Source organism: Dendropsophus ebraccatus, chromosome 4 (assembly GCF_027789765.1).
Source record: "Dendropsophus ebraccatus isolate aDenEbr1 chromosome 4, aDenEbr1.pat, whole genome shotgun sequence".
Lineage (NCBI taxonomy): Eukaryota > Metazoa > Chordata > Amphibia > Anura > Hylidae > Dendropsophus > Dendropsophus ebraccatus.
In genome coordinates, this window is record NC_091457.1 from 74,512,389 (window position 1) to 74,534,888 (window position 22,500).

The window sequence follows — 22,500 nt, forward strand, 5'->3', positions numbered from 1 at the left end:
ATTATCTGCCCAATCAGGCAGAAACCCATGTAACAATCAGCCGAGGTATCGATCATAGTTTAAAAACGTTCGGCTGCAAACCACGCATTATTTCTTGTAAGAAGAGGTGCACGGTCTGTATAGAAAATATTACTTACCTGTCCACACTCATGCCTCCTTATTATTTTCTAAATACGCAGCAAGGGTCGCACAGTCATAGAGCTGTAAATTAGCACTCACTTTCATCAAATGTCAGCCATGTAATACAGCCCTTACTAAAATGCTGACTGTATTATTCTATGCTGTTGAATGCCACTCAGTATATGCTTTTTTGTTTTGTTTTGTTTTGTTTTTTACATGGGACCCTAAGTATGACATTGGCATCCATCACAGGTAAGAATTGGAGGTAAATTACACAGCGAGATGTATTATAAAATGAGCCTTTGGTATTCGCTTATGTTTGAAGCTCAAAGGGGTTATCCAGCGCTACAAAAACATGGCCACTTTCCCCCTACCGTTGTCTCCAGATTGGTGGGGTTTTGAAACTGGTGGGGTTTTGAAACTCAGTTCCATTTAAGTAAATGGAGCTTAATTGCAAACCACACCTGAACTGGAGACAACATTAGGGGGAAAAGTGGCCATGTTTTTGTAGTGCTGGATAACCCCTTTATCAGCTGAATCTTTACAATGACCGCCAGCAAATTTCTGAAGGCGGCTAAAAACATGAATAAAGAAATGAGAACAGCAAACTGAATCATTGCCCTGACTGAAGAAAATCCTAGCTACAACTAAAACGATACAGTTTTTCGCCCTGTTTAGATTTGCTATCTTGCATAAGGTCATCTTGCAGAATAAGCATCAATTATAGCTAGTCCAAGGCAATTTAAATTTGTTTTTTTTTGCAATGAATCCAAACAACTTTCTTCTTTCCTCCAACAAATGTTAAAACATCACAACCACGTGAAAATAAGGACAGCATAAAAAATGCATTTACAATAGTCACCTACTCCGTAGTAAATAGATTTTCTAAAGAAATTTCTATTCACACTTAATCTTTTTTTCTTATATATATATATATATATATATATATATATATATATATATATATCTCAAATAAATGTGAAATTTACACTGAGAAGTAGAAACACAGAAAACATACTATATGAGGCAGCAGAATTGGAAAAAAAATCCTTTGAATTTAAAAGGGGGAATTTAAGCAAATATAAAGCTTTTAAGAAGCTTTGTCAGGATTTAATGCCAAACGGATCCAGATCTGTATTAAAACAATGATTATCTTACAGGGAAATATGCAGATTTGCTTCATTTTAATAACTGTCATTATTAGGAAAGTTCATCGTTTTGGTGCTCGCTTAATACAATGTGAGTGTAATTGCAATCATTCTTGCCTTAGGGGAAAAAAAATATCTTTTGATTTGATTGCACGTACATTAATATGGCTAACATTACAAATAACATGAAGTTTGCCACTCCGCTTTCCTGAATTCCTGAGAAGCAAATCTGACTAGTTATACAGTTGTATATTAGATAGATAGATAGATAGATAGATAGATAGATAGATAGATAGATAGATATTGTAGATCCCTCGTTTATCTGAACTGAGTGCCCCTATTTAAAAATAAAGTACATGACTGATTATAAGGCTACATAGTGTACATCGTCGCAGCCACAATATTCTACCACATCGTTGCAGCTGAACAAAGTCAATGTGGTTGCATTGTGACCTATATTTTGCTTTAGCTTTGACTAGAAATCTGTTCTTGTTATAGTTCTGGTCAAGGCAACAAGAATGGCAATAATACCACATTTACTTTCATTAGCTGCAAAGGAGATAATGCAAATGAGTGGTTTGGGGGCACAAAATAAGCCTGTGTAACATAATATTTTAATCTACTATTGCCTTTACTTAGCTGATGTGTGCATATGTGTTTCATTGTGCCTAAATGTTCTGTGTTCTCTGTTGTGTGTGCCCCGAGGTTCATGTGCTGGAAAGCTGAGAATTACAGCAGCTCCGCTATGTCACCTTGTGTTGGCTGGCAGAAGGGGTGTGAGTTTTCCTGAAATTAACAGGAGGAGATGTCAACATAAGTCTGGATCCAGGAAAATCCTGACGCTGAAGTAGAAGAGTATGGGTCCATTGACACAGAACGATTATCTGACAGATTATCTGCCAAAGATTTGAAGCCAAAGCCAGGAATGGATTTGAAAAGAGGAAAAATACCTGATCTCTGTTTATAGTCTGTTTCTGGCTTTGCTTCAAATCTTTGGCAGATAATCTGTCAGATAACCTTTCTTTGTAAATGGACCCTATGTTGTGACACTAGATCTCTGTGCCACAACTCTAGAATGATGGGTAAAAAGTCGTGGTGTATATAAGGAAGTGGCTTGGCACTCAAAAGGGCAAAATATAGTCTTATCATGTAAAATACCTGGAGAACCTGTTAGTAGCCTGAGTAATTTTGAAATCAGACTGGAGGCTTAAAGAACTTATCCACTGTGAGAGTGTTCTTGGTCTTAATACCAGATGGGTTGATGACTTAACACTGCATAGTGGGTGACCTGGACTTTCGCAGGGACCCAGGGGCGTAGCTAGGGTTCAGACTGGGGGGAGCAATTGAGTCTCATTGGCCCCCAACCGATTATGTTACCCATAGGGAACCTCAGTAGATGACAATGCTTTCCGAATAATAAAGGATATATTCTGCTATATTACTCATAGTACACAGGGACTGAGAACAGTGGAAAAGACTTTCTACATCTCACATATATAACCATGTAAAAATTAAAGGGGTTATCCAGTATTGCAAAAACATAGCTGCCTTTTTCTAGAAACAGCGCCACTCTCATCCAAAGCTTGGATGTGGTAGTGCAGCTCAGTTTTACTAAAAGAGAATGGAACCAAGTTGTAATAAGACACACAACATAGAGGAAGCTATTGCGCTGTTTTCGTTTTCTAATTGGTCATCCATCCATTCTTCTATCTCTTTATCTCATATCTATCTGTCTAATATCTATTGGGCAGCATGAGGACTACACCATAGCTGATGGTCAATGACCAAATTAGCAACACCAGAAGGGTATACCCTCAGTACCAATAGAGTAATTGTATAGTACAAATGCTGGGTAATAACAATAAATAATCCCATGGAGTTCAAGGCAACTATACTAAATAACCTACAGTATATACAAAAAAGCCAGACTACTGCAACATAACTAAAAGGAATAATTACTTTACTAATTCATAGAAACAATAAATGACAATACATTAAAAATGTAGGAGAAATCGGCACCGATAATCATGGTGTACAAGGTATAGGAGAGCAGCCAATTTATGCCCCCATGTAGTATTAAAAACAAATTAAAGCCCTCATGTAGTTTGCAGGGTCCCTGTATGTTCTCATATAGTAAAAAGGCCACCATCTATATCCTAAGGCCCCATTCACGTCAGTGTCAGTTTTTCCTGTCAGAAAATCCTGATCAGGAGGCCTTTAAAGGCTTCAGGAAACCTTCAGGATTTCCTGACAGTAATCAGTTTTTATGTTCAGGAAACCATCAGTAGAGTCTACAAGAAAGCATCAGGATTTTCTGATGCGCATCAGGAAAGCATAAGGAAAGCATCATCAAATCCTGAAGGCTGTCAGTGTTCAATGCAACCCTATGGGTCAAGAAATCCTGACAGGAATTCCTGAAAAGAAAAACTGACAGATTTTCCTGATGTGTAACGATTAGTAGATTAGTTAGGCCTTCTGTGCCCCAATATAGTAATTATTACCCTCTGATTCCATGCAGTAGTAGTTAGGGCCCTCTGTGCTCTCATATAGAAGTTAGACTCCCCTATGTGCATCTATCTAGTATTTAGATCTCTCTGTGCAGGCATCCCCCCCCCCAAAAAAAAAAGGTAGTATCCTCCATGTAGGCATCCCTTCCAGCACCATCTCATGTACGCAATCCCCCTGGTATGTATTCCCCATGCAGCCGCCCCCTTCCTCAGCAGTAATCTCCCTGGTAAGTAGACTGTACCTCCAAATTGGGTACCCCTTTTTCAGTTAGCCAGCACATTCCATACCCTAACCCCCATAGATAACATAATTTCCAGGAGTTAGCCTCACCCACCCATGTAGGTCTCCTCCTCTATAACTAAGGGAAAAAAGCCATACTTACCTGCTGTGCGGTTGCAGTACTGTAGTCTTCTCATGTCAACTCACCCCCTGCTCTGTTGCTCTGTGAGCACACAAGTGACATCACTCTAAGGGAGGGAACGGCCTCTTGTGGCCACAACAATGATTGGCAGGGTGGAGAGCCAATACTTTCCTCGCCTTGTCAACTGTATGTTCTCCTCGCATACAGGCACATAGAGCTAAGTGGTCAAACACAACATCCAGTAGCCGTGTGAGCCCCCCAGGAGCAATAGCTTTTTTGGACAGCATTAACTGGCAAAATCTTCAGTGGGCCCCCTGCCTGTGTGGGCCTGGGAACGTAAAATATATAAAATTGTTTATATCCATTTTGTTAAACTGTATGGTGAGCTATGGTTTATTACTATACATGAAGGACTGAATTGGTGTTGTAAAACATTCAAGTATTTCACATGATTTGGATAAAATGGCAACTACCAAGCATAATTGTTTGGTACCCAGAGTGTATTGCAAACAAGCTTGTTGCATCTTTCAAAGTAAAGCCCTCAACTACATCTTAGATAGAGCTTACCTATGGCCGAAGAGTTGGAAGCAGATATTGCGAGTCCAAGAAAACATACAGCCATAGTATCCATGTTTTCCCACTCTCCCCAGGACTGCATCCAATGCCAGATGATTGGACTAGAGCATGATTGAGTTGCGCTCATCTCTAATCTTAAACAATACCTGGATATTTTTTTGCTGCTGCTTTTGATGATTTTGAACAAAAGATAAGGAAGTCTCAATTGCCCCCACAGTGATGGCTAGTAACCCAGAAAGTCAAGAGTAGAGATGATCGATCTTTTCAAAAGTTCGGTCCGACCAAATTTCGGATTTCTTCGGATTTCATAGTTTAAAGCATCTATGTGATACAGGGGTAGTGTATTTGGTTGAATTTAGGGCTCTACATGTCAGTAACATCATTATCTTTTCGATATCTCAAAGTCAATTTTTTTTTTAGACTTCAATATTCATCATTACAGGGTCTATGCAGGAAACTCACCATTACAGGGTCTATGCAGGAAATTCACCATTACAGGGTCTATGCAGGAAATTCACCATTACAGGGTCTATGCAGGAAAAAGGTCACAAATGCAGTGAAGGAGCAACAGTAGTCATTGCAGCCCAGTGGAAGTCCAGCAATAATCATTTGAGGCCAGTACAGGAGGAGCAGTAGTCAACATGGAGGCCAGCCAGGAGCAGCAGTAGCCAACATGGAGGCCAGGCAGGAGCAGCAGTAGCCAACATGGAGGCCAGGCAGGAGCAGCAGTAGCCAACATGGAGGCCAGGAAGGATCAGCAGTAGCCAGCATGGAGGCCAGGCAGGAGTAACAGTAGTCAACATGGAGGGCAGGCAGGATCAGCAGTAGCCAACATGGAGGCCAGGCAGGAGCAGCAGTAGCCAGCATGGAGGCCAGGCAGGAGCAACAGTAGCCAACAGGGAGGCTAGGGCAGGAGCGGCAGGAGCCAACATGTAGGCCAGGACAGGAGCAGAAGTAGTCAAAATGGAGGCTAGTGAAGGCCCAGCAGTAGCCTATATGGAGGCAAGGGCAGGAGCGGCAGAAGCCAACATGGAGGCCAGGGCAGGAGTAGCAGTTGTAATGGGGTGACATGAGCAGCGGAATTAGAATAATGAGGTCCATGGACAGGCGAGAGGTAGCAGGATGGCAGCAGCAGCAGGAATGGTGGAAAGACCAGTACGGTCTAGTTCACATATAGGCCATAATAGAAGCAGAAAAGGTCCTACATCTTGGTGACAACACAACCAAATCCTACTCTGTGGTATCAGGAGCAGGTGTCACAAAGTCCTTATCTATCCATGTGGCGTTTATTTTGATGAAAGTCAGACGCTTCACACTATCACAGTACAATCTGGTTCTCCTGGGACTGACAATATGACCTGCTGCGCTGAAAACTTGCTCGGATGACACACTGCTGGCCGGACAGGAGAGTATGTCCAAAGCAAATTCAGCGAGTTGTGGCCAGACATTTAAATTTACCACCCAGTAGTCCAGGGATTCAGGCACGTTAGGTGGCAATGTTGAGTCCAAAAACACCTGGACTTGCTGTTTGAGGTGTGCTGCCATGTCCTGCTGCTGTGTGGGTGCTCCTGTTACCCTGGCCTGTGGCTGCATGAAAGCGTGCATCATGGACATCAGGCTCAGGCTGGTGCCACTGCTCATGCCACCCAAGCTGCTACAGGAGGATGTGGAGGAGGCAGCGCTGCTGGTGTGGCCCTGGTGGAAATAGCGTGAATGAGAGTGCCGTGTTCCAAAGGCCGCCACTAACTGTGCATCCAGCTCCTCTCTATAACAATTATTGTTTTCCTCCCGTTGGGAAGGGTGAATGAATTCACACAGCTTGTTGCGATACCGTGGGTCCAGTAGTGTGGCCAGCCAGAATTCATCCCGTTGACGAATCCTTTGCAAGCGTGGGTCGGCCGAAAGCATATCAACATGCGCTTAGCCATTTCCACCAGAGAGTGGGAAGGAGTCCCCGCCTCCGTCTCCACAGCATACCAACCGTCCCAACTTTAAGATGGCGTGGAGTCAGCCACGAGAGGGTTTCCGTTTTGAGCAGGCAGTGCAGCTCTTCCCCTGTGTGTCTCCTTTCACCCAGGCAGGCTAGATGCAGCACAGCGTGATACCTCCGTTCTACACCCAAGTGGTACAAGGGAGGAACACTGGCGGTTGAGGAGGTTTTGGACCTACTGGAGGAGGTGGAGGAGGACCGTGACACAGGAACCCTGCTGTGACAACGGAGTAGTGTCATCACCCTTCCCTGGCCAAGTTAATGGGGGTCCGCTGGCCATATTACATTTACCCACTGAGCAGTAATGGACATATACTGCCCTTGCCCGTAATTACAGCTCCAGATGTCTGTGGTTGTCTGCTCACTGAATGGCTCAGCGAGTCAGCAACCTTTTCGCGAACATAGCTATACATGGCCGGAGAGCTGTGTTGGAAAAGTAGGGTCGACTAAGCACCTTCCACCGTGGCTCCGCACACGACATCACTTCACGGAAAGGTGCCGAGTCGACAACTTTAAACGGAAGAGCCTGGAGCACCAGCAACTTGACCAGGTGGGCGTTCAGCTTGACTGCTGCGGGATTGCTGGGTGCATATGTCTGCCTCCGGTATAGGGACTCAATGATGACAGGCTGCCTACTGCTAGCAACACAGGGGCCACCAGCCGAAGAAGGGAGTGAAGCCGCACTCCCATCCATAGAGGAGGTCTGACTCTGTGAAAGGCCTCCCTGACTACTGCTGCTTCCTGCTTCTGTTGACCGCGGCTCTGCCTGGGCCTGCTGTGACCAGTGGCGTAACTACCAGGGTCGCAGCAGTAGCCACTGCGACCCGGCCCGCCACAAGGGGGGGCCCCCCTCATCAATCACTCTTGTGACCGCAAGCATTGTGTTGCTTGCGGTCACAAGAGGCCGCCTCCATCTGCCCCGGATCATGCGCTGCTGCCGGGGGTGTTGCGTCCTATCCCCGGCAGCGCGCGCATCATAGAGTTCACTGCTCCGGCACAGGGAGCGCACATTAGAGACGCTCCCTGTGCTGGAGGTCCCAGCACAGGGAACTCTATGATGCGCGCGCTGCCGGGGATAGGACGCAACACCCCCGGCAGCAGCGCATGATCCGGGGCAGACGGAGGCTGAAGAAGAAGAGGATCACCGGGAGAGCGCGTTGTTAGGTGAGTTGTGTGTGTTTTTTTTTATTTATTTTTATTTGTTTTAATAAAGGAAAGAGGGGGCTATCTATAGGAAGGAAGGGGCCATTTATAAAGGGGGGGAGAGGTGGCCATCTATAAAGGGGGGCAAGAGAGGGGGACCTTCTAGAGGGGGGGTATCTATAAGGGGGGGGAGGGGGACCATCTATAAGGGGGGGGGGAAGAGTGGGACCATCTATAGGGGGGAGGGGACCATCTATAAGGGGGGGAAGAGGGGGACTATCTATAAGGGGGGGGAGAGGGAACCATCTATAAGGGGGGGAAGAGGGGGATCATCTATAAGGGGGGAAAGAGGGGGATCATCTATAAGGGGGGGAAGAGGGGGGCCATCTATAAGGGGGGGGGGGAGAGGACCATCTATAAGGGGGGGAGAGGGGACCATCTATATAAGGAGAGGGGAGAGTGGGCCATCTATAAGGGGGGGAAGGGGCCATCTATAGCAGAGGGGGCCATCTATAAGGGGGGGAAGGGGCCATCTATAGGAGAGGGGGCCATCTATAGGAGGGTGGGAGAGGGGGCTATCTATAAGGGGGCAATATATAAGGGGGGGAAGGGGCCATCTATAAGGGGGCAACATAGGGGGAGAGGGGGCTTTCTATAAGAGGGGATATACAGAGGGGGCATCTATAAGGAGGCTACATAGTAGGAGGCATATAATATAAGGGGGGATACACAGAGGAGGCATTTATAAGGAGGCTACATAGTAGGAGGCATATACTATAAGGGGGGATACACAGAGTGGGGACCATCTATAAGGAGGCTACATATAGGGCATACACTATAAGGAGGTCACATAGTGTCAGGGTTACCCACTAAATGAGGCCAATACAAATGTGCAGTTTGTAGAGAGATTACGATGGTGTCAGAGTGAGGAGTCTAATATGTCTGTCTGGCAGATTCTGTCGATTCGTGGCTCGGAGAAGTTCTCGTAATGGCCGAGAGCAGATGGAGAAGAAGATGAAGAGGGAAGAACTCCGATCAGAGAAGACGTCCCCTGTGAGTCACCAGATGTAACTGCACTGTAATGTATATGGTGTCTAGAGCCTGTGTGGAGCTGCGTCCACCTCTATATGACTGGATGCGGTGATACGTGTACAGTGGATGTTATTCAGTAGCAGCGGTGGTGTTAGTAGGTGGTGTTAGTAGCAGTGTTGGTGTTAGTCAGTATGTGGTGGTGTTAGTCAGTAGCAGCGGAGGTGTTAGTCAGTATGTGGTGGTGTTAGTCAGTATGTGGTGGAATTATTTGTTACTTGCTATCTGGTACTATGTTTTATTGGTCTTAGTATACAGGATTTGGTCAGTAACAATATGGCGGTAATATGTGTGGTGATAATATTTTCTCTTCCTATCTTAAGATCGTTATTCGTAATATTTGTCTTGGTGTATATATATAATATACACATATACCAATAGCATCACTTGGTCGAGGAAGGGGGGGGCCCAAGTTGACCTCTCGCACCAGGGCCCAGGAGTCATTAGCTACGCCCCTGGCTGTGACCCACTATCACCTCGTTTCTCCCAGGTGGAAAGGTGGTGGCGCTTCATATGGGCAGCCATGGCGCTGGTGCCAGGATGGCAACTCTTGTCTCTTTTAATGCGCCTGTCGCACAGGCGGAAGATGACCACATAAGTATCCTCTGGGCACTTTTTAAAAAACTGCCACACAGGGGAGATGTAGAGTCTAGTACCAACAGGCTGCGAGGATGGGCGGGCGCTGCCGATACTAGAACCTGCAGTGGAGGAGGTTTCCCCAGTGGTCATCTGCTTGTCCCGGCTATGCTTCTGACTTGTTAGTTGACTACTGCTGCCTTTCAGCTTTTTAGTTGTGGCGGGCCTGCTGGAGGGCAGATTCCAGGTTGACAAATCCGTCGAATAAGCCAAATCCTGCCGTGGATCCCATGTAACATCCGATGTAGCATCGTCCTGTTCCAGAATGATGCTATCATCCTCATCAGGCTCCTGCCCAGCCCTCTCTCGTCTACTGCCTACTGCTCTCCTGCCAGGCCTAACATGGGCCTGCTCTGATATCGCCTCCGAGACAGATATGCCCTGCACTTGATTGTCCCCTGTCTCTTCCTCCACGTGCTCATCGTCCTCAAAGAGCAGTTCGCTGCTCATAGACGTCAACAGTTCCCTTGCAGGCGGCGGGTCAAACGTTAGCGGGATGTTGCTGATGTTGTCAGATGGAGGACGTGGGGGAATTGCTGCGTGCCCGTGCCAAGTCAGGGTCGTGTCCGAGGTACCCACAGATACCTGGCTGGCTGTCTCACTACTCATCCTTGTGGACGTCGAAGTGTGAGCCAGCCACTCCAGGACTGTGGAATTAGACGTGTGGACACGACCCTGGTGTGACAAAGGAAGCTCAGGCCTGCCACTGGACCCTCTTCCTGCGCTACTTCCTCTTATGCCCCTTGAGCCAGACTCTCTGCCCTGCCCTTTGCCTGAAACGCTTTGTGAGGTTTCCTGCTGCCACTGTGCCATGACTTTGTATTCAAATTGATTTGATTCAAATTGATCATATGATTTCTACACTTGGTAGATGAGAACAGTATTTTCTGTAATATATAGGACTTTAATATATATATATATATATATATATATATATATATATATATATATATATATATATTGTAGGTAAGTTGCTCAGGTATAGCTAGGTAGCGGTAGCAGACAGAGGAAAACAGGCAATTCACAGTTCAAATCTTAGTGTTTATTCACACTACAAAAACAAATGGAACAAAAATCCAGCATTACCTTCTTGCTGCCATCACACATAAGTGCAGTTCCAGCTTGGCCTTTAAAGCAGTAACAGAAGTTCTAAGTGTTGGTTCAGACCTTACAGCAGCAGCTGCCTTGTACACAGTCCATGTGTCTGAACACAGTCCAACCAGTCCTCCTAGACAGATCGCATAGGTGTACTCCAGACTTGAGCACACACCACATCTCTCTGCCCTCACTCCCAGCTCAGCTTTGTATGTTGGGAAATGCCTAAAAACCTGGAATGGCTTAATAACTCCAGTCCAGTCCTTGAACCTAGCTCTCTGCATTACTCAGAGCAAGACAAGGTGAGAGGAAAATACCTCCCATCCAGCAACAAACCCCTGACTGTGTCACAATCAGGCCCCGCCCGGAACAGTTCCTGCTTTCTAGAATGGCGGCTGCTATTTTAGAAAGCAAGAAAAGAAAAATCGAAGCGGATTTCCAAATATCTGAATCCAATCGGACTCAGATTTTTTGAAAAATCTGAACCGGACCCCATACCGGATGAACCCGTTCACTCATCTATAGTCAAGAGTAGTAAAGGTGAGTAAGGTAAAGGAAACAAGTATAACATGTAGAGAGGGTTCATGAGTTGAGAGAAGCAAGATACTTAGGAAAAATAGATAGATAGATAGATAGATAGATTTTGTCTAGATCGGACTAGACCAGAGTAATTAAAAATATTCTTGTTATGAAGGGAGCTAAGTTTAATTTGGGGGATACATCTCTACAAAAGCATATCTACAATATAAGTATAGAAAGACGAAGATCAATTTACTTGGCTTAAGCTCAAAATAAATGATCTCTGAGTTTGTAATAATCACTTTTTGATCTCTATATATATTCTTCCCTGTCACAGTAAGCAGCTACCAGAAGTACAGACATAATCTAATCTAATAACTCATTGTACAGCTTTTTCATATATTATCTTACAATTTGACAGTACAGTCACATTGATTAAATGTGTTTGCCACACAATTACTTGTGTGCACAAGGATTACCAAACCTTCATTAAGATAGTACAACTGTCTTTGAAGACCAATATCCATAATTTACAAGAACCTCTGACATCTCAAATTAATTGCTAGGATCACTTAGCACCTACTTAATTCTATTCAATTACAAAGTTTTTTTTAAGGGATTTTTCCCCCAAATAAAGTAAAAATACATTTCAGATGTCGCAATGGACCCAGATCTAGGTACAAATTTGAGGCCTAAGCCCAGTCAAATAATGTAGTCAAGGATCAATCTTAATATTATGGAGTAACTTGGGGTTGCTATGTGTTGTATTAGTGGTGGGCTAGGCATTGGTGTACCGACTAGGCACTTGTCATAGTGGCCAGGAGTAGTAGGCCCACCGCCGGGTATACTGACACTAGGCTTTGTAAGGTTAGAAAAAGTGTAGGTGCGGGTGCTGAGTAAACACAGTTCAGTACTTAACTACGATGAACAGTTTTCTAAGTAGATCTTTAGTGCAAATACATGGAAACAGTAATTGGCAATAAGGAGCACAAATATAAATACACAGTGAACAATAGTCCTTTCTCCTGTTGGACGACACGGAGTGATTAGACTGGGTACTTGAGGTATAGGTATGTAAGGCAGTTCTGTGTACTTTGGCTTGTAGGTTAGGTTAAAGAAGCAGTTCACTTTTTTTTTTTTTCGCCCCCCCGGGAAGCCGCTTGTCAAGTATACTTACAGAAGATGATCGGTGTCCCGTTCCCGTCGGTCAGTTCTGTCCCGCGGTGCCGTTCACATCGGGCGCGCGCTCACTTCCGCCGGCGCTGTGACTCCTCTTCTCTCCCTTGTCATTTGAACGCCGGAAGTCACGCGCTTCCATAGAGAATGCATGGAAGCGAGTGACTTCCGGCGTATAATCACTGGTCAGAGAAGAGGACTCGCAGCAGCCGGCGGAAGTGAGCGCGCGCCCGATGTGAACGGCACCGCGGGACGGAACTGACCGACGGGAACGGGACACCGATCATCTTCTGTAAGTATACTTGACAGCAGCTACCCGGGGGGGGGGGGGGCAAAAAAATAAAAAGTGAACTGCTTCTTTAAGGGTTTAGTTTTTCTTGACTTGACTTGTGAAGAAGGCTAGGGGATACTAAGGGGCCTTGTCTATATAGTACAGTAATGTGTCGGAAGAGATGAGCAAACTTTTGAAAAGTTTTTTTTTTTCTTTTTGGTTAGACGAACTTTGCCGCCAAATTCAAATATCATTTAGGTTCAAAACGAACCTAAATTAATTCCATTATATTAGCAGAACTATTATAGCTATATTACTGGTAGTATTACAGAGAATAGGTTTGTGAGGCGGAAGTAGCCATTACAGTGAAAAATGTGAAAATTCTATAGTGCGAAAAATTTCAATCCTCAGGCAGGCATCTCCCCTTTTCCCCCTTTCTTGTCTCCCGTTTTGGCGGGCTTTTGAAACTCCGTTCCATTGTAAATGAAGCTTAATTGCAAACCACACCTCAACTGGAGACAAGATTAGGGGGAAAAGTGGCCATATTTTTGTAGCGTTGGATAACCCCTTTAACTTAAAGATGTCAGTAGAAGATGGTATTGACTGTTTTGGTGGATGAGTGTTGTATACTGATGCTTTCCTCCAGGTAGTAGTAGTAGTAGTAGTAAACACTCTCTTTGAACCAAAGGGGTCAATTTAAGACAAGTGGAGGTGGCCAAGATAGCAAGAAAGGACTTAATTTGGGGATGAAACTTATGATCCAAAAATATATCCAAAACAGGGTATGGACGTAATATGCCAGGTTCTTCAGTGGGTTAAATTCATCCAAGACTGCGGCAAAAGTTGGGTTAGTTTTAGAACTGAAATCTGGTGAAGTTTAAAACGAACCCAGGTATAACCGGTTTGGTTCGCTGATCTCTATGTGTTTGGGGCAACTTGACTTAGTAGGTGTATCTTGATAGAAGAAGCTTATACACACAGTTTAACAGATACTGCCTTCTGCCAAAAGATATCACAGAGAGCCAGGTCTGGTAGAATGAGTCATGGGCTTGCACAACCACAGTTCCCTGAGAAGATGTGAAGATGCTCCGCTGTAGATGAATCCTAATAAGTACTGGAATGTCCTGACTTGTGTAGAGATAGTCACCCCTGACGTAGACAAGGTTTTTTTTTCTGAAGGGCAATTGCCCCACCTTTAGCTTTAGCATGGCTTAATGGGCCTAAGAGAGTCTCTTGGAAGAAATCAGTAGTATCTAGCCCCTGTCAGGGGACCTGGTCTCCAGGCCAGGCCCTGGAGTATGCTTAAGTAGGAACAATCTGTCTTTGTGTACTCTCTCTATAATGACTAGGCTAGAAGACAGACCCCTACCCAGGATCTAGCAGGGAGTTAAATAGTAGTGGACAGGACTAAGCTCCCATTGGTGGGTAAGCTCCTGGAACAGCCAAGGCCTGAGTGTGTGATAGGCTGTGTGGTGTGTGGAACAAAGTCTAAGAATTTGACAACAGAAAACAGCAATAAGTGTAGTGTTAACCCTTCTGACTTCATCTGTGCAAACAGAAACAAGTGAGACACCAAGTGGCAGAATAGTAGAAAGTAACCTTCAGCCGAGAGTGTAAAACATATACAGAAATACCTGACAACAGGATGGGTTGTAACCTAGTGGTACACCTGCTCTGGGAAACTACAATTAGACATCGATACAGTTCATAATAGAAGTTCCCAGAGCAAGTAAGGAAATACTATGTTCATTTGAACCCAGATAGGGGGCTCCATTGAAGACAGCAACAGCAAGAATTGTCAATTTCTACAGATATGGTTTTGTTGTTAAAGTTTCTAAGAGGAGATAGTGTTTAATGGGAATCTGCCTTTTCAATTTAAGATACTATTACATTTAATTTCCATAGTTTTAGTGTTATGACACCATATGGAGCTACATTAGTATTGTATTGCAGCACTATTACCGTGTAAGTACCTTTTCTTCATCCACAACAGCCATAATCCTAGATAAAACTTTGGAATTCAGTATATGTACCCTAAAGATTATGATTCTCTTTTCTCTCATGTCTTAAAAATAAATCTCTGATTGAGGAGTGTCTGAGATTAACTTCACAACTCAGCTGTGAAAGTGAGATCTCTTGCCTTGTTTCTTGTGAAAGATCAGAATTTTTTTCAATTACCTGGTTGGGTAAAATGGCAATAAAGTATTGCAATAGCAATTTAACCGTTATTAAATAGTGTCATCTCATGACACCATAAGGTGGTACATTAGAAACGTATTGTAGCAGTAAATTGTATGACGCCACAGTTAGTCATAGCTATATTTTATAAATTATCCACGTTTTAGTACTTTTTCTGAATCCACAACAGCAATAACTCAAGATGAAACTAAGATGAGTATAAAGAGAATTTTTTGCCTGAATAATATAAAAATTGATCTCTCTCTCTCTCTCTATATATATATAAGAGTTTACCAGTATGAATGTTCATTAATTGATACTCTGTTCTCTCACTTATTAAAAATAAATCTCTCTTTAAAAAAAAAAAAAGTTTCTGGCATTGATGAAGCAACCACAGATGAGTTCAGGACCGCAGCAGTAACGCTTCCGTCAATGTTAATGAGATCTATTTTCAAATATTGCTAATTTTTCCAGCAAGCGAAATATGAAATCATTAAGTGTTCCAGTGATAGACGAATCTTAAAAGCATTACATATGTATAAAGTCACAGCTTGGTTCCCTCGAAGGATTTGCACAAATGCTATGTACAATTTGGTATATTCTTTGAGGCTTAACAAAACAAATGATGTGTGCAGTGTATAGTCATATTTCATATCCAGCTGGGTCCGCCATTAAATATGCACCTGTAATAGGGTAATGAGAAAAATGTCCCTTTAGATTTTTCAGCAAGTGACTTAAAGAAGCTCCCTACTGAACTTGCAAAGAGCAGATGATCTCCAGAGACAAGTGGATTTTGAGCAGTTTCATTAAAAATTAAACAGGAAAAGTATCTTTGATGAAATCGTTTGGAAACCTGCTCTTGGTGTACAGCCCTTACAAATGTCATCTCATTTAAAGTTAAAAAGTATGGGAGAATGGAATTGTTTATATTTATCATGTGATGCTTTAAAAAAACTATTCAACTTAAAAAACAATTATAATAATCTTAAAAATAATGTATAAAATACATATAAATTGCAAAAAATTATCAAACAAAAAGCAAAAAACAAAAGCTGGTAGGAGCCATACCTTTCACAAAATCTTAGCTAAGGCTATGTTAAATACATGTTCTGCAGCCCCAAAGTCCAACATTATTTCTCGTTTGAGAGCCTAAAGGAGTACTCCAGAGGAAAATAAATAAATAAATCAACTGGAGTCAGAAAGTTATACAGATTTGTAAATTGCTTCAATTAAAAAAAAGGTCTCAAACCTTCCAGTACTTATCAGCTGCTGTGTGCTATGCATTAAGTAGAGTATTTGCTCCAGTCTGAAACTGTACTCACTGCTGCCCCCTCTGTCTGTTTTAGGAAATGACCAGTGCAGTAACAAATCCCCAAAGAAAACCTCTACTGCTCGGGACACTTACTTTCATAGACAGAGGTGACAGCGGAGAGCTGTTGACACCAGTTGATTTGAAAAGGTTATTTCTTAACCCTTTAAAGCTATGTTCAAACAATGCTTTTTACAACCAAAATACTGCTGTATTTTGATAATTACAGTGGTATTCTAATAATCACAGCCTTAAATAATGATAATACAGCAGTTTTTCCAACTCAAAAATGTAGTGTAAACTAAGGCTATGTTTAAAAATGTAGTATAAGCTAAGGCTATGTTTACACTACGTAAGTACCGTAGCAATCACAATGCACATGCTGTGATTACTACGGTACTTACGTAGTGCTGCACCGCACATAGTATACACTCTGTCCAGGATCCCTAGTGGCGCTGCAAAAACGGACATGTCAGTTTTTTGTGGCCGCTATTCATTGAATAATGGCTGCAGAAAACCCTGTCAGTTCACATGATGGAGCTCCAGCCGCATGCTCCATTGTGTGCTGCGCCGAATTCAACGGCAGTTAAGATCATCCGGCCAGTACTGCAGTGCCTGAGGCCACACTGAGGCCACAACCACACATCTTTTTTTGGCTGTTTGATGGACTTTTTGGGGGGGCAGACTTCTTTTGCCAAATATGGATGTTATTTTTTAGTTGTTCACATACATTTTTTCTTTTTCAACGTCCTTTTACTGTCTTCACTATTAAATTCAATGGACTTTCCAATTAAAGACACACCCAAAGGGGAATCAGTCCACTCAACCAGAATAACGTTCCAGAGGCTGTCATTGCATTGACGGATGCAGAAACATGCTAAACCATAGACATTATTTAAGTCTCAAAGCAACAGCATTTGTTTTAAGTATTAAACAATGGTCAGAAAAAAAAACGTGACGTGAACATAGCCCTAAAGTGTAAGGTACTTATATGGGTCCCTAAACTGAAATAATAAAAAATAGTGCCCGTGTAAAAGTATGATGGAATAAACTATAGTTCTCCAATGAAACTTGTAGATACATTAACATATAATGACAATTTATGAGCTATAAGATTTATAAGACTGAAGGTCTTTTTGGTCTTTGTGGAAAGGTTCAGACAAGTGCATTCTACATTATGAGCACCATAAATTAAGTGTCCCCAATGTCTATTTCAGTACCATTAAAACCATTGAATTATTTGATTGAATTATTACCTGTAAGACCAAGGAGGAGGAAAATATATTACATATGACCCTTCCCCCTATTTACTAACCCCCATAATTTTTCACTAAAATTTCAATTATTGCTTGTCATTTTTTTTTTTTTTTTTGGCATTAAGAAGAAGCCATTGCATATTTTGAACTGTGTCTCTCCTATGGAGGTTTTATTTTCTTTAACTAATTCATGACTGGGCACATTTTATTTTTTGCATATTCAATTTTGCCCTCTATTCTAAGAGCCATTAGGGCTTGTTATTTTCAGATACCAACTGTACTTATAATGTCACCCTACTTTTTACCATTAAGTATATTGGGGAAAAAATAAAATATAATAATAATAATAATAATAATAATAATAATAATAATAATAATAATAATATTTTTGTGACATTGAAAAAAAAAATCAGATGCAGGTCATATTCTGTCTCTTAAATTTAATTATTATTTTTTGTGCCATGGTGTGTATTTTTATTCTTTACCATTTTGGTTTAAGTGGGACTTTTTGATCCCCTTTTATAATTGTTTTTTTTATATGTGAAGTGACAAAAAAGCTGTTTTTATTTATTTAAAACAATACAAAATTTAAGCATAGAACATTGCCCAATATAAATAATAGAGACACATGTACAGTACATGTTTAGGAATCTGTGAATCACATTTAGGGGCTGGAAGATGTGTGTCTTCACCTCTTGCTGAGATTTTATGAAACTATAAAGAATCATCTTTTATTTGGTGAGTGCAGCTGGAATTTTTCTTTCTCTAATCATAAATATATGTGTATCTCAGACCTGTTTGAATTTACCAACCAGCTGGAAGTTTGTTCCAAGCATCTACTACTTGCTTGGTATAATATTTTCTCATGTTTCTTCTATTTTCCCAACTAACCTCAGATTGTGCTCCCTTGTTTTTGAATTCAGTTCTTTATTTAAAGCACTCCTCTCTTGAACCTTTTATGACCCTCCAACATATTTACAAGTTTTGATCATGTCCCCTTTCCCTTCTTTCCTTCAGACTATACAGGTTTAGTTCTCTAGGTCTTTCCTTATAATTACCACTACACAGCAAATAAATATTACCTCCAAGCTGTTACTGAACAAAATGCAATATACAAGGACCAGATTTAACAATGGCACAACTATTCAACGGGAAGGTAATATTATCACAACTGGTAAAACTTGAACACACCGTGACCTCTTTATAGTATATTGATTCAATAATATTACCATAATATGTGAATAAAAAACACTGTACAAAGAACATATAACCACCAAACTGTGGTCATATAGTGACAGATACCAGGTAACCATCTGTGCCCTGCAGACCATAGTAGTGTGTTTCTTGCTGCCCATCTACTCCCAGTACTATAACTGTTATATGGCATAGTCCCCCAAAATATTGTATGTGATATGCGGTGTAACTATAGTCACCTCCAAAATAGTTTCACACAAACAGCACTAGTGAAAACATTGTTCTGAATAATGTTCCTAAAAATATTTATGAAAACCAGTAAGGCGCCAATTTATCAATCTGAGACAAAAGCTGATTTGCTGATAGAAACAAATCACAACTCGGCTTACAATTTTATCCAAATATTTTGAGAAATAAAAGCCAAGCTGTGATTGGTTGTTTCTTCCAGTCTGAGATTGATAAATCTGGCCCTTAGTTTTCCATAGTTGTGTCAATACTAGTGCATTACATAATAAAAGTCCTCCATTAAACAAACAGCGAGAAAAAAAAGTTTTTGCAGGTTTTGCAAGTTTTCCCACCTGCAAATAATTGAGAGGTCTGTAATTTTCATCATAGGCACACTTCAACTGAGAGAAAGAATATATTAAAAAAAAAAAAATAAAATAAATAAAAAAAAAAATATATATATATATATATATATATATATATATATATATATATTGTTTTATTGCATTACCATCTAAATTGTGCATCCAACTTTTTATTAATATGGTATTATTACTGTATATGTAGAATCACAGATTACTTCTTCTTGTAAGTATAAACATATACTTTTTTTTTTCCTTTTCTGGACATAGCCATGGTGACAATAATAATAATAATAATAATAATTATTATTATTATTATTATTATTATTATTATTATTTGTTTAAAATGTTGGCTAAACTGATAAAATTAGAAACACATTTTCTAGTACTCCATTTCCTCTGACCACTTCGGAAGGAGGTGGGGTGGGGTGGGTGCATGTCAGGAGCATACCATACAGCTTAAACCATGCCCACATGCACTGTCCAAATAGCTGCCCAATGTTACTGTGACATAAATAACATCAGGCAGCTATTAAACATTGTGTGCAGGTGTGGTTTTGCCCAAACGCAATGCTAGCAACATGTATTATTCCCTTCTCAATTCGGAAGGTATAATTCTGAGACAATCTGAAGGAGGAAGTAAAGCACCAGAGAGCACATCGTTAAACATCTATTATATTTTATCAGCTTTGGAAAGTCATACACCCTATCCATTAGGTTGTAAGCAATTAAGATCTATCACTGCAGCCTTCCATTTTTTTTATATCAGTGATGTTTTAGAGAAGTCCTAAATAAAACCACATATAACACAAGATATCAGAGGAGGTTGAGTAAGATTTTCACTTCCGCTTTGTTGCAATGGAATCCCTAAGTTTCTGCTTATATGTAGTCTTTCAATCTTCTGTGCAGCCTATTCCAACCAATCTACTATTTTATGTTGCTTTGCTTGGATGCCAATGCTCACATTTGTTTTTTCACCAGATGTTTTTCCTATCAGATACTGAAGCTCTGCAGACCATGGAATTGTAGGAGGATTCAATTAAATGGTAAGAAAGATGTCATATCTATGAGGGCCCCTTGAAATACTTCTTAAGTCTCTTTTTTTCCAAGATTTTTCTGAGAAAAGTGCCTTTCAGTTACCTTTTTCTCCGCATATAATTTCTTCTATAATTCTGCATATGTCCATTACCTTCACCGCACACCACAATGAATTACTACTTGTATCACATTAAAGAGATAGCTCTATTATCACAAACTCTATTTAATTGAAGGTTCTTTCAAAATAGAATATACGCTACAGAAAGGGGCCATCTTGTTGCCATTTACATGATATTAAAGAAAATATGATCCATAAAACCAGACCAAATTTTTCCATTGCTCCGTTGTTTAGTTATGAGGTTCGTGTCTCCATTATTGGTGGTTTTATTGGTGGACAGTCAACATGGACATGTCTGTTCTCATGTTCTTTTCAATTTCCTTTCATCAATTTATAAGTAACTTTTTTGGCAATTTATGTTATGGTAGTTATTCAGGCACATCCATGAGCCTTGGGGGTTGATTAGTGTTAGGGCTGCAGTGGCGTCCCATTCTCCAGGCCACTGCCGCACCCACTTTTCTCACTGATTGTCTGCTACAGACACCAGAGCCCACATGCAGGTGCTTGACGCTGCAGTTGTTTTGGCCCCTCCAGGCACTTCACTCATCCTCGCTCCTGTTCCTTGCTCTGGCCAGCGCACATGTCCCCGCCTCCTAGGAATCACACATGCCAGCTCTTAAAGATTTAAAAGGATAGTGCATCCCTGATTGGTTAATGCACCCTGGCACTTCTCTATAAATAACTGCACTCTCCTTAACACTCCGGTAAAGCCTCTGCATGCTTCCCATAAGTGTATGGTCCCAGCTCACCGTGATTTCTGCCCTTGATTTCTGACCATGGTTCCAACCATTCCTGGTTCCAGCTACAGTATCTGTGTTTCCTGCATGTGACTGCTATCTGTGTTCCAGCCTGACTGCCTACCTATCTCCAGCTTTACCTCGCCAACTGCCACTAACAAGCCAAGCCAGGGATAGTGACCTGGGGGTCACCTACAAGAGCAGGTCCATCCCGCCTTGTGGAGGGCACTGTTGAAGACCAGCGGCTCCTTAGACTCCACTCCCTGGTGCAACTTATGTCATCGCTAGTGGTAGTGCAGTATATCCACAACTCCAGTTGTTACAGTTAGGCTAAGTTCCCACTATGTATAACACTAAGCTATACAACAGACAGTGTTGTACTGCCAGACACCGAGCGGCGTTTGGCATGTCCCTGCAGCTGATACCAGCCTCACAATTGAATTATAGGCACCGTTGGAAGTTCCCACAATTCAATTAGCCATTGACTACAATATAAAGTACGGCCGCTGGCTGTACTTTACATTTTGTGAACACTTATTGTTTCCGGACGCTGAATAATAGTCATGTACACTATTTTAATGTCCGATCTAAAGAACGGATGTTAAAATAACAAATTGGGAATAGAATGGGCAGCATTGCATTGCAGCTGCATTAAAGAACAGACGCTGATATCATTGCAATCAGCTTCTGTTCTTAAAAAAATAATAATTATGTAGTGGGAACACAGCTTAAGGCTATATTCATACAACGTGAGAGACCGGCCGTTCCGTGACCCCTGCCAGGTCACGGAACGGCCGGTCTCTGCACAGATGATCTTTTGGCCACAGGGTTCTGATGCCGGCGCATCACCGCGCACCTGCATCAAAACCTCCCACAGCACACAATGAAGCAAGCGGCCAGAGCCGCTTGCTTCATTGTGTGAACTGACAGGGTTTCCTACGGCCACAATTCATTGAGTTGCTGCTGCAGAAAACTGACATGTGATCTGTGCAAAACAGTCCGTTTTGCATCCGTTTTGCATCTGTGTCCGTTTTTCTCACTGATCTGTTTTAAAGCATTTTAAATTACATTGATTACATCACATCCGTGTACATTCGTGAAAAACACGGATCTCATTGATTTCTATGGGAAATCTGTTCCGTGCTTCCATTCTGAGTTATGACATGTCTTATTTTTAAACAGAATGTATCACGGATCCGTTAAATCACGCCTGAATAGCCCAATAGAATAGCCTGAATAGCCCAGCCGGTTCATGGAGCGTCCCTTTTCTGCAAAGATCATCCCGCCGCAGAGTTCTAATGCGGGTGCATCAGCACGCACCCACATCAGAACTCCCCATAGCACACTATGAAGCGAGCAGCCGGAGCCGCTTGCTTTATAGTGTGCACTGACAGGGTTTCCTAAGGAGCATATACTATACAAAACTATGCAACATAGCTTTCCGTAAAAAG